Source organism: Grammomys surdaster, unplaced genomic scaffold (assembly GCF_004785775.1).
Source record: "Grammomys surdaster isolate TR1022 unplaced genomic scaffold, NIH_TR_1.0 173, whole genome shotgun sequence".
Taxonomy (NCBI): domain Eukaryota; kingdom Metazoa; phylum Chordata; class Mammalia; order Rodentia; family Muridae; genus Grammomys; species Grammomys surdaster.
Window position 1 is genome coordinate 793,235 of NW_021604621.1, and position 14,590 is coordinate 807,824.

Here is a 14,590-nt window from a genome sequence, read left to right on the forward strand (position 1 = left end):
GCAGTCCTCTGCTGTGTATGTTTCTGGGGCCTCATATCAGCTGGTGTATGCTGCCTGGTTGGTAGCTCAATGTCTGGGAGATCTCAAGGATCCAGGTTAGTTGAGACTGCTAGTTTTCCTATGGGATCAACAGCTTCTTCCAGCTTTTCCCTAATTCAACCACAGGGGTTCCCTGCTTCTGTCCATTGGTTAGGTGTATCTGCATCTGACTCTTTCAGCTGCTTGTTGGGCCTCTAGGAGGGCAGCAATGCTAAGCTCCTGTCTGTAAGCACACCATAGCATCCGTAATAGTGTCAGGCCTATTGGAGCCTCCCCTTGAGCTGGATCCCAATTTGGACTTGTCACTGGGGCCAGTCGTTTCCCTCAGACTCTTCTCCATTTTTGTCCCTGCAGTTCTTTCAGACAGGTACAATTCTGAGTCAGAGTTTTTGTCTGTGGGATGGCAACCCCATCCCTCCACTTGATGCCCTGTCTTTCTACTGGAGGTAAGCTCTACAAATTCCCTCTCCCCACTGTAGGGCATTTAATCTAAGGTCCTGCCCTTTGAGTCCTGAGAATCTCTCACCTCCCAGGTCTCTGGTACATCCTAGAGGATCCCCTCACCTTCTACCTTCCGAGGTTGCTGGTTTCCATTCTTTATGCTGGCCCTCAGGGCTTCAGTCCTGCCCTCCAATACCTGATCATGTTCCCCTTTTCCTCTCCCCGTCCCCTCTCCAACCCAGGTCCCTCCCGCCGTGATTGCTTTCTTCTCCCTCCCAAGTGGGATTGAGGCATCCTCACTTGGGCCATTTGCCTTATTAACCTTCTTGAATTCTGTGGACTGTATCTTGGGTATTCTGTACTTATTTGGCTAATATCCACTTATTAGTGAGTACATATCATGCATGTTCTTTGGGGTCTGAGTTACCTCACTCAGGATGATATTTTCTAGTTCCGTCTATTTGCCGGCAAAACTCAGGATGTCCTTGTTCTTAATAGCTGAGTAGTATTCCATTGTATGAATGAACCACGTTTTCTGTATCCATTCTTCTGTTGTGGGATATCTGGGTTGTTTCCAGCTTTTGGCTATCACAAACAAGGCCACTATGAACATAGTGGAACATGTGCCCCTGTGACATGGTGAGGTATCTTTTGGCAAATAATAAGTTTTCCATTCTGCTCTATGGCTTCACTTAAGGATACAGCAGCCTGATAGAAATGACCCAAGAGCGAGTTGGATTACAGATATGGAGAGATGAGAGCTGATTATGCACATCTGTTTCCAACTCTGTGTTCTGTGCTCACTTTAACAGCATGTATATCAATTCTGTGTTCATTGAGTAACTTGACGTCTGCAACAATGACAGAATTTACAACATGGAACTTGACAAACACTGCATATCACTGAATTTTATCTTTTTTTTAATTCCAAGAAGTTAGTTGGTAAATATTTGCTAGTGCATTGCTGTGCATTTCATTCCAGAATATCAATTCGCTATAATGATAACCCAAACAAGGATGTACCAATAGCCATGCTTCGTGGACAGCAGAAAGCTCACATGGACTGAGCCCAAGACAAAGAACTACAGGCACCTAGGGAATGCTGAGAGCAGGAGAAATTGTCTCCTCCTTGGTAGAACATACCAAACAGTAATCTAACACAAAATGGTCAGCACTGAGATCATATACATAAAGGTAACATATGCAGATGGAACAGGTTATATTTTTGTGTTTAAAAATGCACATGCGCACATGCATACACACACACACACACACTACCACCAGCAACTACAACAATTAAAGAGAAAGAGGCTATGAGTTTGAACGAGAGCAAGAGAGGGTACATGTGAGGATTTAGAGCAAGGAAATGGAAGGGGAAATGATGTAATTTTAGTATAACCTGTCCAAAAGTTTTAAAGGATGAGGAATTTATTAGGTACCTATTAGATAAGGTTGTCACACATAATTCTCCTAACAAACTTGTTGAAGTTCTTCTACCTATATTGTAGATTAAAAAACTGAGATTCAAACCCTTAAGTATTTTACCAGTGTTTACTATCAAGCAAACAGCAAAGCCCATATTTGGTGTTGGGCTTGAGCTGGATAGAAATCTTTTCCTTCCCATTACATTACATTGGCTCACTAAAAGGGAGGAAAGGTTGAGTCTGAGAGAAGGAATGGTTCTGAGCTTGTACTTTAATAGCTGAACCATCTCTCCAGCCTGAACCAAAACCTTAAAAATATTTCTTAGACCAAACAGAAAGAAAAAAATCTTAATCCCCAAAAGAGGTCCTTGGCATTATGTAGCATATTAGCTTATCTAAAGTACACTTATATTTTTATCTTAATTACATTTACCTACGTACGATCCTGCTTACTGATTTTTGTCTTTCACATATGGCTTCCTAACTCCCCTCTGCTAGTTCCACTGGAGAATACTTTCAACTCTCTAAGTGACTCTAGTAAAGTTTGCAATTAGAGAGCTCTGGCCTCCACAGCCACAGGTCCCACCAGTAGCAAAGTACTACCACTACACAGGCCAAATAGGATTCTCTTTTGGAATTGTCTACTGAAGCTGGAGGGGAAATGAATCTCTGATTTTACTGCTTGGCTTGCTTATCTAGGGCACTGTGAGTCTGGGGCTCAAACAGAATCAGGAGTATTCAGGCTGACTCTATTCTTCATTCGACATAGTATTTGAGGTGGCTTCTAACAGTTTCAAATCTGTTATATAGCAGTGCTAGTTATGTGAGGCAGTAAAGTTCCCCATCTTTGTGTGCACATGACACATATATGTTTGATTAAGCTAAACTAGTTGTGTTTGTGTCATTAGTGAGCAAGATTCCTAACTCCTCTGGGGTTTTCCTTGTTCATTAGACTTTTCTTTATTTCAATTTCTATAACACATTTTTTTCATTCCATAACACATTATTTATACAAGCTCTGTTCAACAGGATGATAATGTGAGCCATATAAATATCTTTAATTTATCTAATAACACATTTCATTGGATACCTTATTTATTTATAATACAGATGACATCCCCTTTCCCCATTTCCCCTCCCTAGAACCCCCATCCTATACCCCCTCTTCCTTTATGCTTTTATACCATTTGGATTACATGCAAGTATTAAGGTCAGTTCTAGGTTGAGGAACAAGTAATACAATAGATGCAAACAGTCAAGGAACAAGCAATACAATAAATACAAATAGTTGAAGAAAAAGCAAGGCATTAAACCCAAGTATGTGAACGCCACTCCCGTGATCACTATTTCTAAGGGCTTATCAGGATGACCAAAATATCTGAGCCTACTTCCTTGTCCTAGCCCAAGGTCATTTTCATGTCTGAAGTCTCCTTCCTTGTTCTAGCCTAAAATTTAAATTCCTGCCTGAAATTACTTCTTTGTTCTAGCCTAAGATTTAGATTCCTGCCTGAAGTTACTTCTTTGTTCTATGTCAGATTCCTGCTTGAAGCCTACTTCCTTGTCCTAGGCCAATATTATATTCCTGACAAGCAGCCCATTTCCTTGTCTTTCAGGTTCTTGCCAAGCAGCCCCAAAGGCTCTCCACATCTCCCCCTTTTTTATTTCATTAACAAGACTGAGCCTGTCTTAGGTCGTTCTGACAAGAGTGCCTTCCTTTCCCATCATGAAATATGCATTATCAAAAGCAATGCACTTATGTCTTAGGTTGGTAAGGCTCTGTACAGAATCTTACCCATCCTTGGCTTGCCAGCCTGTTAATAACTCTGTCTGGGGGTCCATTTTCAGGTTCAAGCCATGTACTTAGGCTGCCAACATCTAATACCACATTTTAATGTATAAAATAGGTGGAATAAATTTAAAAATATGTTTTCTTTAATCTAGTATGTTTAAATTTAAAATTTTAAAGCATAAAATTAGTGGAAATAAATCTGTAGTTATGGGGATTCAATAGAGGGCTATGTGCATGTTAGGCAAGCATCTTACTATTGAGTTATCCTCACAGCTTTGTTTTTTTTTAATAAAAACTTCTTATCACATAACTCAGACTGCTTTTGAACATAATTGGCATTCAGGAACTCATTATGTAACCTCAGCTGTTCTCAAACTCTTGATCTCCCTGCCTCGGCCTCCTAAGTGAAGCCACCTCACCATCAGCCAATCTAAAATTCTTAATATTTCTAAGTTCACTTATTTATTCTATTCTAAGTCTGGAATCACCTATGTATTTTGCATATCTCACTCAATGCAGTTACATTTCAGTTATTAGTTAACTATTTAGTGGTTGAGGCTGTACAAACTGGTCAGCAGTTAAAAGTTAAACTGCTCTTGTAGAAGACCTGAGTTCAATTCCCATCACCTGCATCATGTAACTCTAGTTTTTGGGGATCTGACACCCTTTACCAGATACCTAAGGAATATACATACCCACACAGAGACACACATATACACATAGTTAAATAATAATAATAACAATAATAATGATAAACTTTTTAAAAAATTAATGTTATTTTTGAAAGCAAAATAAGGTTTTATTTGGGACCATTGCAATGGTACAAGTCTAGAACAAGTGGATCTTCAGTGTGTGTTAGGGGAGAGATTAGGTTTGACTCCAAATACAGTCTGGGAATTTAGAGCCAGAAAACAAAGTAAGGGACAGTGGCTGGAAAATTACTAGGTTGAATCATCAGAGGTCCAGAGGATTCTGGTCAAACCAACATAACAGGATTCTTGCTGAAGAGGATTCTTGCTGAAGAGGGTTCTTGCTGAAGAGGATTCTTGCTGAAGAGGATTCTTGCTGAAGAGGGTTCTTGCTGAAGAGGCTAGGTGGTCAGACATTTGACTTACCAGGTTACTTTGCTGAAACTGTAGTTTACAAGTTTGTAGATGGGCTAAGAGGGTTCATAATTGTGTTCACAATTGTGTTCACAGTTTGCCAGGCTGTGTCAATATCTTTTTAATTAAAAAAATCAATCTTTGTCAGTATCTGATGTAGATGGTAGTTACTATAGATTCAACAGATTTATGATGTACATATGGATATTAATGATTCATCATTATGTACTATTGTTAGAATAGTTTGTATATAAATGCCTGATGTTCCTACCTAACATAAACCCCTTTGGAACAGAAATATTACCTTAAAATTCTTCTGTGACCCTCAAATTTTAGTATGGTATCATAAGAAGAGTAATTCTATGAATATGTGATTTCCATTACTGCATTCCATAAGCAGAAGATTATAATCTATGCCTTAGTAAAGAAATGTGACTGATCAGAAGAAAACATATTGCACATCCAATGGAAATATGTCAGGTATCTGCATATGACTTTAGCAAATGTTTCTCTGATAGCAAACTATCACATTCTTGGCAGAAGAGATAAGGACCAAAGTGCTAAGAATGCCTTACATGTCTCAAATGAAAAATGTTAAATTCAATGTGTACAATGAGTACAAGTTTAGTACCCTTTTTCCAAAATGCATAGGACCAGGAGTGTTTCAGATTTTGCAATAATTGCATAAGCTTTGAAGCCTTATATCGTTATGCAAACAAGGAGTTTTGGGTTTCTTAGCATGTTAGACTTCCAGATTTTTGGAATAAAAATGCCCATTGATAGCCATTCCCAGTACCATTCTGTCTTTCAAGTGATAATATTAACTTGTAATATGAGTAGTTTCTGACTCTGGTAACATGTAATTATTAAATAATTAGCATCTTAGCAGGAACTCTTGTCATCCTATAGTCACTGCTGTGTGTGTGTGTGTGTGTGTGTATGTGTGAAGTATGTGGAACAGTGAGAGATGGAAGGAGAAGAGGTAAGGAAAGATCTAGGAATCATCTTTCCAGTCTTTTCCACAACGTTCTACCTCCTGTCCTCACTCCAATATACACTGCCTATCAATATGACACCAGCATCTTATCAGAGTACAACAGAGGTTTCAAATATACATAAAACCTTCCTGAATCTCCCCCCCCCCAAATCCATATGCCCACTCAGTGTCGAATGATCCATTAAATCTCTCAGTCCCTCTTTCATTGAGGGTGTATTCTGTACAAGCCACTCAAGGGATAGAAAAACAAAGGACTCAATATTTTCCCATATAAAGTTCAATCTATTGTGAACATATGGGGGATAATAAGTAAATGGTGGAAGAGAGGATTGCTACCTAGAATGACACAAGGTAAACACAATAGATTGGCTATGTATAAAATGCCACTGTGGAGTGCTATCCAGCACTTATAACAATGAAAGGTATTCACAGAAAAATCTCCAAATATACTGTCTGAATTAGTCAGATGTTCTGGAAGTGTAGTCCTTGGACCAGCAGCTTCAGTTCACCTGAGAATATTTCAGAAAAGTCCATTATTGAGCCTTAAGCTAGACATACTGAATCAGAAACTCTATAAGTGAGAACAGCTTTAGAGTTGGCAAGACTCCGAATTGGATAAAGATGCTTGCTGCTAAGCCCTCGGAGACCTGAGTTCTCTCACTGGGACCCATATGATGAAAGGAGAGAATTTGTCCCTTGACCGCCAAACAAACATTCTGTAATACATATTCTTCCCCCCGCCTCTCTCTGCCTCTCTCTGTCTCTCTATCTCTGTCTCTCTCTATGTCTCTGCCTCTCTCTGCCTCTCTCTGCCTCTCTCTGTCTCTATCTCTCTCTATGTGTGTCTCGCTCTCAACTAGTCCTACACACACACACACACACACATACACACGCACACACACAAAGTAAATAAATGAAAAGTTTTAATTAAAAAATAGAAATCTGTTATTTAACAAGTAAGTCTCCCAAGTACTTCTGATGCCTACTAACATTTAAGAATCATGGAGTTTTAGAAACGGGAAATGTTGTAGAATGAAATGTGGTAGTATTTATACAAAAAACATTGCATATTTCCAGCATATATATAGATATAGATGCATGTCTGGATATGCATAAAGAGGACCTTGAGGGATATATACCCAACTAGTAACGGGTTGCTCTAGACAGGGCGTCAGGATTCTGGGGAAAGATGGAGAGAAGAAAAGCAGCATTACCTCTTCTGGAGAAAATCGCCTTTGAACCTGGCTTTGAGGCTGGCCTAAACCAACTTTTGGTTGGTTAGACAAGTCTGAAAATTTGAAGAGGATGTAGGAAATTAAATATCCCCCTAATAAGCAAAAATCTATATATTGAGCTCTTTGGATATCTATCATCTGTCTCTTTGGGTTGCTCATGTCCAGGACACAGGTTCTTCCGGATAATAGGGAGCATCTCCAGAGAAGCTGCTTTCTGGTTTCTGAAATGTAGCATATAAACTACTTACTCTCACCTCCTATCCTCACCAGCTTCAAGCCTCAGCAAAAGCATTACACTGAGATTCTAAGTTAGACTGAAAGAAGCTGGGGTGAAAACATGACCATCTTTCCAATACAAAGAATTTGCTCTCCACCTCGTGTTTTAACAGCAGTGTTGATCTGAGAAGCATATTAGGGCAGCTGAAAAGCATGAAGCAAAGATCGCTATTGATTCGCCTGCAGCCAGGCTCATTCAAATTCAAGATGGAAAGGCCCTGGAGAGCCATCCATGTCCTTGTCTTCTAGCATCCAGTGACAAACCATTTTTTGGGAGGGAAAAAAAAAAAAGCTATGTCCTTTAGAAGGCTAAGCTGCATGCTATTCTCTCTCTCTCTCTCTCTCTCTCTCTCTCTCTCTCTCTCTCTCTCTGGATCTTTTTAGCTGATGAGACTGGTGGGAGGTGACAGAGGAAAAATAAGAATAGTAAGATTCACCCGGAGTCAAGCAGAACATGAACATGGCCTTTTCGAATTATAAAGATAAATAACCCTCGAAGCAGCATTCTGGGGAGTTTGTTTCCAGTAAAGTGAATCTGTGGAGAAGGAAAAAATAGTCACATTAACCTCTGACACAGCTTTCCAGGCAAAAAGCTTTCATAATTAAGGGCCAATCTTGTGATGGCAAGAAGAAGCACTGTAGAACGGGCCAGGTTGCCCTAGATAATCAAAAGGGGGTAAGGAAACTAACAGACTAGGAAGATATCTCTATCATTAGCAATCACTCTCTGACAGTCTAGAAACTGGAGGAGTGGGTTGATGTGTCCCCAAGATTACTGAGTTGAAAGGCTGTAGAAAACTGGTAAGTGCAAAGTTTCTGCTTCATTCTGTAAGGTCAGAGATAGAGAATCAACACTTAATGTTCCAGACAGTTTGACTTTGAATCCGGGGTTCTTTGGGCTGAAAGAGCTTCCAGAACTTTTGATCTAGCAGAAAGCAGCAATGGGTTAATAGAGAATAGTAGAATTTGGAGATGGAGGTGTTCTTCTTTGAAAGAATGTATTTTATTTGAGTTAAGACTTTCCTCTATGCTGAAGCATGCCAAAGCCTGTAAAAGAACTCAGAGAACTAATGGTTTGGCTTTACATGGAATTGCTAGAAGAATTCCACAAAACTGAGGCATAGGGGTTTTTAACATGTTAAATCTTTACTGTATGCTGTGGTTAGTCTTCATAGTCAACTTGACAGGATTTTAGGATCAAGCGTGAAAACACAGGTCTGACTGTGTCTATGAGGGTGTCTCCAGAGAAGTCTAGCTGACGAGACAAGATCCACACTAAAGACAAATGCCACTGTCCCATGGGCTGAGGTCCTTTCCTGAATGGGAAGGAGAAAGAGAACTACATCTTCAAACTCTTATGTCTATGATTTCCCTGCCATGATGGACTAGAACCTGCAACTGTGGGCCAAAAGAAAACCTCTCCTTCCTTTAGTTACTTTTGTAGGATATTTTTGTCACATAACCAAGAAAGTCTAGATGTCTACTACATGCATATCAAAGCACTAAGTACAATAACAAAGACAATGGCATCTATGTCAAAAACAACTCTCAAGGAAGTTGTAGAACAAGAATGGAAAAACAGCGCAGGGTGAGCTACACACAAACACATGTACAGTGATGGAAGAACAATTTATAATTCAATAACAAACTAGTGATACGAGCAAAAATGGTAAATGAGAGAGAAATTTTGGTTGGTTAGACAAGTCTGAAAATTTGAAGAGGATGTAGGAAATTAAATATCCCCCTAATAAGCAAAAATCTATATATTGAGCTCTTTGGATATCTATCTGAAAGGCTCTTGATGAAGTTTCATCATGAATGATGGCCACCGGTGATTGATCTAGGACATGGAAAGAGAGAGATTGTTTTACTTGTCTTCTCATCCTACCTCTTTAAAGGGCAGTGTACTAGTACTGTTCCTGATGTGGAAGATACAAGGATTAGCATCCAAGCCATTCTCTACTTAATCCAATTTATCTATCCCATACCACGCTCCTCTCAAAGGCTGCCTTCTCTCAAATTACCAGTTTACCACGAGATGATAAGGAGCCATGTCGTCTTAGCATAAGCACATTTCCTGACAACCTGGGGGAAACATTGTATCCATCCCATGTGCCATATGAACAGAAAAGTAAACTTGACAAGTTACCGGCAGATTTTTCCATTGACAACATTGTTTCAATGACTTATCTGACCTGGAAACTTCCAAACACTTAAATATTCACATTAGTTTTTCAAAACAAGCTGCAAATGCATCTCTTAAATAAAGACAAATATATTAATTAATTAATTAATTAATCAATTAATTAATTAAATGATCAGTTCATTTTCTTTTTTCCTGAGACAGTCTTACTCTAGCTCAGGATGGTCTAGAATTTACTATGAAGCCCAGGGAGGTCTCAAAATGGCTGTCAGATTCCTACTATCTCGGCTTCTGAATTACTAGCAGTTCAGACACAATCCATATTAAGCAAACAGAAAAAGTTTTATAATTTAAAAATAAATATATTTTTATTATAAAAAATACTAAAAAAAAAAAACCCTCCAGATAATTCCAATGAAAATGGCACAGAACAAAGGACTCTAATGGCTCTTTCCCTACATACAAGAAGAATAATGAAAAACTGGAAACACTATCCTAAATAACTTAGATGAGCCTCTAGAAATTAATAAAGTGCTCATAAATAGCAAGCAGTCCAGCATTTAAAAACTGAAAGTGGCTGTGTTGTGAAAGGAAAGCTTAAAGATAATTTTCCTCACTAACTCAACATCAAGATAATTTAACAAAGCCTTTCGTTGCCTGCTACCCCAAGAAGTATAGACTTCACAAACTAAAGATCTCTAAAACACAATTACGACAAGCCACAAGAAACAACAAACCATGAAAATGAGGGACAGTATGAGTCTCATAATTATCTCATCAGGTTTAAAATGTTCAGTTTTGAAGAAAAAAAATAACAAGAAACACAAATAAACAAAAGAGTAGGATTCATACCAAAGGAAAAAAGAAACAAATAGAAGCCATTCTTGTGGGTGCCCAAACTTTATATTTTGAAGAAAAATAATTTTTAGTCAGTTATCTTAAATATTCACAAAAATAATGGAGGGCAATAGGATTCAAGTGACAACAACAAAATGGCAAGATAGGACATTTAAGTCCTTTCCCAAAACATTGATATATGCATAATATATCCTTATGAGAGGTCCAGAATTTAATCAAGATGCTATAGCTATAATACCCATCTGGTTGGTTGTGATAGAAGACAAACATCAGAACTCAGGAGGCTGGGGGAGGTAGGATATTAAGTTCAAGGACAACTTATATAACCATACCCTGTCTCAAGATCCAAACCAAACCAACAACCAAAATAAATCCACAGGTGCACTATCCCAAACAAACACCAAATAATGAACACCCACACTGAAAGAAGCCATTAGTAAGAAAAACACTTTCACTTTTCCTTTGCCAGTCCTCTCAAGACGGAATAGCTCAACATCAAGAGAGATCAGCTGGGCCCATGCTTTCTCCCTCAAGGGAAAGGGGTAGTTGAGTGGGTGTTCAGTCTTTTAGGCTGTTTCCTAAGGGGCACACACACACACATAAACACACACACATACATTTTTTTCATATATAGTATCTGAAATGGCATTGATGAACCTTGAAACTATTATGGGAAGAAAAGGAAGCCAGACACAAAAAGACACACACTGTGTGGCTGCATGAATTGTTCAGAAGAGACAAGGCCATAAAGGAAGGAAGCAGCCTGGGGGGCTGACCTGGGCTGCAGGAAGAGAAAATTCAGAACAACTGCTTAGGTGTACGGGGTTTATTTGGTGGGCGATCAAATTATTTTGAAGTCTGTCTTGCTTGTTGCACCACATAACAATTCAGGAAGCCACTGGACTTGCACACTTCGGTGTGGACAAAGTAGAAAAACTCCATCTTGTGTAAAGTTTTCACATTTTTTATTAGAGTATCTTTATTGTTCGAGGTGATAGGATTCAGAAAGGTTTTTTTTTAATTCAAGTATTTTATAGACTTCATGTGAATCTTAACCCCAGGAGATGTGTAAAGATGCTGGGCATTCTTCTGATTACAGAGCTGAGACGCTAGTCTTTCTGACAAAGGGAATCTTCACAGATACGGGAAGAGCAGATAAACAGTTCCAAGGTATGTTAATCATCTAGGACAGAGGTAGGCAATCTGTAGCCTGTAGGCCAAGCCTGTCCAGTGGCTTGCTTCATAAGACCTATGAGCAGCTGACAGTGCTTTAACCCTTTCCATGGTAGTTAAAGGCAGTAAGAGTAACAAACAAGGCTCTATGATACAGACCTTTTTTTTTGGGGGGGGGGGCACCCAATTTTTTTACTATCCTTTTACTGAAAAAAAAATTGCTGCCACTGGCCTTTGGTAAAGATAAACAGTAAGCCTTTATATTATATTAAATATTTCCCTTTCTAGGTGCTTCTATTTTTTTTTTCTCAGCTGACTTTCAAACCAACCCTGTGAGGTGAATGAGGGAGTGTTCCTCCGGGTGGCAGGGAGAAAACGATGCTCTGTCACCTAGCAGAATACACATGGTCTGTATGTTCGTCCGTGTTCTGCCCCTACAGCCACTGGTCTCTCTTCAGGAGAGTGAGTAAAGACTGAAAAATGCAATGTGATTTCACCTCAACAGTTGCTTCCAGGGCTGAGAAAAAGGCCAAGAGTGCTTTGCCTAACTGTCACTGGGACCTCTTTCAGCTTTATATCTCCTCTGCCAACGGTCATATTTTTTTTTTCTAAATGAAATGCCACCCATATTGAAGGGCTCTGGAACTGTCAGGCCAAATCTTTCAAGTGCGATAGAGTTGGATGGTTAGCTATATTTCAACCACGTCAGGACAAACACTATTAAAAAAATAGACTCATTTGTGATATGCCCCTCTGTCAGAGCTCTGACACTCACTCCTTCCCCTAATATCCTGCATCCAACCAGCCGACAGCTTATCTACCGTTGCTAGTCTGACTTCCTACCAATTTACCGTCATGTTTCCTGGCCTAAAGGAGCAAGGCAGATCTGTGCAGTTGGGAGAAGGGGCTTGCTGCGTTGACACAGGCCATTTCTCAAGAGTTCTTCCCACTGGCCTCCAGGGCAGAAGAAAAATGCCTGGTCAGTCTCACAACTTCAGAAATGGTCTCTTCCCCGTGAAAGGCCATTGTTTTCTTCCTCTGTCATTCATGCCATGAGTGCCTGGCTTAGTAGAGTTTCCATGTGTGTGGCTCAGATCTGATCTGAAATGATTTTCAGACAGTTTTTACAGGGTGGTTTCATTTGAAGGGAAAGGAGCACCATATGCAAGGTTGGTTCAGGTGCTCAAGGGCTACGAAGCAAAAGAGCTATCCCCGACGGAGGCACTGTGATCAAATTGTGGGGGACTTATAATTATGTCCTTCCATACAATCCAGTTAATTAATCAGCCCTTCCCACACACTGCCATTAGCTTCTCACTAGGCAGGCTGTTTTACTCGCAGCACGAAGCTTCCACATTCTGTTCCCTTCCTGCCCTCTTCTTGGGGCTCCTTTTCACTCAGGGACCCACAGGACCTCTCTCTCCAGGAGTTCCTTTAAAAAAAAAAACTTCAGAGATGTCAGATTACTGGTTTAAGGCCCTTGTGTTATGATTTTAATCACATGGCCAAACTCTGGTACTGGGACTTCACTCCCCTGATTCGGAAGAAGTAACTAGCATTTTGACCACACCCACAGCCTGAATGTTAAAGAAATGAGTGTTAAGCCATTGCCTCGCCTTTGCCTTTACCACTACACCCTAAGCCCCTTTGCCCAGCACACCGGATTCTAAGTGTCCATAGGGAGGCAAAATATTAATGTCCCCCTTCTTCTAGGAGGCAGGCCCAAACCAGAGCCCTTTTGCTTACATTTTCATTTTACACGTAGAGACCCTATCTCACAGCAGTCAGCAGCCCTTGTTTTTTGACCTATTACCATAGATTCCTGGCTTTCTTTTTTCCAGGCTCCACCTGGACTTCCTGCTTACTGTTTTTCAACTCTACCTTACTTGTCAGGGCCTAACTCTCTTTTTTCACAGTCTTAAAGCTATGTATCCTTGGCCCCCCTTACTCATCCAGTGTACCTCCCCCCATTGGGGGGCTTGGGATGCAAATAGTCTCCATATCCCCTACTTGGTGATATCATTCTGTCTTGCTTTGGCTCCAGCAGACAACAATCTTTTTTATTTACTCTAAGCAAAAATCATAACGCCAAAGTTATGTTCCACCAGGACTCCATTCTCATCTCTCCTAAGACTTATTTAAGAAAAACTCTGTGTAGCCCCACAGGGCACACAGCCTTGTTCTGGTGGAACTACAGTTGCTGCGGGTGGCCACGAAATTTGCACCTGGCCGAGGAGTGCTGTAAACAAGACCAGGTTGTTGGACTGGTTTTTTTTTTTTTTTTCTGTAGTGATTTTTTTTTAGAGAAGGAGAAAGAGATGTGCTTTGGGCAACTTTCTGCTTAGCCTTTTTCTCTTCCAAACTCCCCAAGTCTCAGGCAGTTGAGCGGGAGATTTCAGCAAAGATTATTGCCTACTAGAAGTGCACAGAAAGTTAATTATACCTTACTTGCGAAAAGCTGTTCTAGTCCATCTGTGGACTGCTCCTCTTCCCTCCCTAGTTTTAAGAATCCAGCTGGGACCCGGCTCGACTCTTTAGGTTAAAGGTCTCCTTTTAAAGGGGCGTGGTTTCCCGGACCATCTGGAACCATGTGCAAACCTTTCTCAGGGATCTGCTGCGGCCCTGGTTCTTTGGTCACTACCCCGAGTGTGGCCAAAGTAGCAGGAATCTGCGATAGCTTTTAATTTGCATTACTGATAGAAATCCTGGTTTCTAAGCTCCTAACAGGCTAGTGAGCTTTTAAAAAAAAAACATCAATCAAAACTGATCAGGCTCCTACTGAAAACCCTCCAGGGTCTCTCTTTAGTAACTTGATCCGAGGAGCTTTTCCTGGAGGAGCTTTTCCTGGCTCGGCCTACCTTTCAGATCTCACCTTGCACCATTCCTCCAGAACTCACAAATTCTTAAGATCCACAGAACCAGTTGTTCTCAACATCCTGCCACCCGGCCCCCCACTCACCCCCCTCCCCCCGTTTCTACCTCACTGACTTTGAACATGCCCAGTGTCTGCTTTGGATTTGTGCTTCTCTGAATTATTGTTTCCCTCCCAGATCCTTTTATGGCTGGCTCCTTCTTTAAAAGAAGGATGCCATTCTTTAAAAAGACTTTACAT